Here is a 2,896-nt window from a genome sequence, read left to right as displayed (position 1 = left end):
TATTTGCGTATGTATGTGCCCATGCAGTAGATGAACTTATATGTACTGTTATCTTTTCAGATAAAGACTGTGCTGGATCATGTGAAGACCCTAATCTGTCAATTAGCAACAAGAAGCGCATGGTGCTTCCAGAAACCTTTGCACTTTATGAGCTGAAATGAGTTTGAAGGAGATGAGCTAAATGTGAAGTTTTACATTATTTAACTGCTACTTCCGTGTTCCCTCATGAACTGTTTTCACTTAACATGACCTGAAAAGTGATTCATGGAGTTGGCCGAACAACTGGGTCTAAGGGTCTCTTCTCTGGGAAGGCCCATACGGGTCCGAGCCCTAGATGACCACCTGTTGCACCAAGTAACCTCAAGAACTGAACCGGTCCAGGTAGCGGTTAACGATCATCAAGAGGTAATCAGCTTTTATCTGATTTCATCACCACGTATTCCAGTCATATTTGGTATTTCCTGGCTGCAGCGTCATAACCCACACATAGATTGCCGGGACGGCAGAGTAATTAACTGGGGGGTGAACTGTTTGACTACTTGTTTATGTTCCTTCCCTGGAACAAAAGAAATGTCCCCTTCACAGTCGGAAAGTGTCTACCCAAGTCTCTCTAAGGTACCTCCCCAGTATCATGACCTGAAGGAGGTGTTCAATAAGGTACGGGCTTCATCTTTACCACCTCATCGCACATACGATTGTGCAATTGATCTCCTTCCGGGTTCTTCACCACCTCGGGGTAAATTGTACTCACTGTCAGCTCCAGAAAAGGATGCCATGGAGAAATATATTTCCGAGTCACTTTCCGCAGGACTGATTCGCCCATCTTCATCTCCAGCCGGGGCAGGTTTCTTTTTTGTGGAAAAGAAGGATGGTTCTCTTCGCCCTTGCATTGATTACAGGGGTCTGAATGAAATAACAGTAAGGAATCGTTATCCTGTACCACTTATGTCCTCAGCGCTAGAACTACTACAAGGGGCCACCATCTTCACCAAACTGGATCTCCGCAACGCCTATCACTTGATACGCATTCGAGAAGGAGACGAATGGAAAACCGCATTCAACACTCCCACAGGCCATTATGAATATCTGGTCATGCCATTCGGGTTGACTAATGCCCCTGCAGTGTTTCAGGCTTTTGTAAACGACGTGCTGAGGGATATGCTGAACAAGTTTGTCTTTATTTACCTGGATGACATTTTGATCTTTTCACAGACCATGGAGGAGCACATTTTTCATGTAAGAACTGTGTTACAGCGACTTCTCCAGAACCAGCTCTACGTAAAGGCTGAAAAGTGTGAGTTCCACTGCGCTACCGTGACCTTCCTGGGGCTGATAATCTCCGCTGGCAGTTACAGGATGGATCCTTCAAAGGTCTCTGCCGTCAGAGAGTGGCCTGCCCCAGAAAACCGTAAGCAGTTACAGCGGTTTTTAGGGTTTGCCAATTTTTTACCGGCGGTTCATTAAGAATTACAGTGCCATTGCTTCTCCTCTCCATCAGCTAACCTCCGCTAAGGTGCCCTACAGGTGGACAGATAAAGCGGAATCTGCATTCTCCTCTCTCAAACAGCGTTTTTGTTCGGCACCTGTGCTTCGCATGCCAGACCCCCAGGCGCAATTCATTGTTGAAGTGGACGCATCAAACTATGGAGTTGGCGCTGTCCTGTCCCAAAGGTTTCCCGACAACTCCAAGGTTCATCCCTGTGCTTTCTTTTCAAAAAGCCTATCTCCCACAGAACGGAACTACGACATCGGTAATCGAGAACTCCTAGCTGTAAAGGCAGCACTGGTGGAATGGCGTCATTGGCTGGAGGGATCCAAACATCCCTTCCTAGTGTGGACCGATCATAAAAATCTGGAGTATTTGAAAACTGCTAAGAGACTCAATCCACGCCAAGCCCGTTGGGCCCTATTTTTTAACAGGTTTAACTTTTCTTTGGCTTATCGTCCCGGTTCCAAGAACGTTAAACCTGATGCTCTTTCTCGGGAGGTAACTCCACTTGAAAAGGAGACTGAGGAGTCTGAAGATTTCGTTCTCCCACCCCATGTCCGTCTGCAAATAACCCGGGTGCAACTTGAAGAAGAGGTCAAACGGGTTCAGCAATCGCTTGAGGTGCCCAGTGGCTGTCCTCCTGGTTGTTTGCTTGTTCCCCCTGATCTCCGTTCCAGGGTACTCGAGTTCTGTCACTCCTCTCGTCTGGCTTGTCACCCTGGGATAACTCGCACCCTTCATCTGTTGTCTCAATGGTTCTGGTGGCCCACATACAGACGTGACACCCGGGACTTCATTTCTGCCTGTCCAGTGTGCTCTCAGGCCAAAACATCACGCCAGCGTCCGGTTGGTCTGCTCCACCCTTTGTCTATCCCCCGGCGGCCATGGTCTCACATCTCGATGGACTTTGTCACTGGCCTCCCTTCCTCTGATGGCAAGACTGTGATTCTGACCATTGTGGATCGATTTTCTAAGATGGCTCACTTTGTGGCGCTTCCTACAGCCAAGGAGATGGCTGATCTCATGGCAGTACATGTTTTTAGGCTACATGGCCTTCCTCGGGATATTGTCTCAGATCACGGTCCCCAATTCACCTCGAAGTTCTGGTCCGAGTTTTGTCGTCAGTTGGGGGTTAGCATTAGTCTCTCTTCTGGTTTTCATCCGCAGTCGGATGGTCAGTCGGAGAGGGCCAACCAGGATTTGGAGACTTGTCTGCGTTGCCTGTGTTCTGGGGAGCCTTCCTCGTGGGCTAAGAATCTCCCTTGGGTGGAATATGCACATAATTCTTTGCCTTCATCAGCCACTGGTTTTTCTCCTTTCCAGATAGTCACCGGATTCCAGCCTCCCCTATTCGAACCTCAGGAGGAGGAGGTTCGTGTTCCTTCCGCCTATGCAGCAGTCCTCCGT

The sequence above is a fragment of the Telmatherina bonti genome, assembly GCF_933228915.1.
Source record: "Telmatherina bonti genome assembly, chromosome: 16".
Lineage (NCBI taxonomy): Eukaryota > Metazoa > Chordata > Actinopteri > Atheriniformes > Telmatherinidae > Telmatherina > Telmatherina bonti.
The sequence above is the reverse complement of the archived record's forward strand: the minus strand, read 5'-3'. Positions refer to the sequence as shown.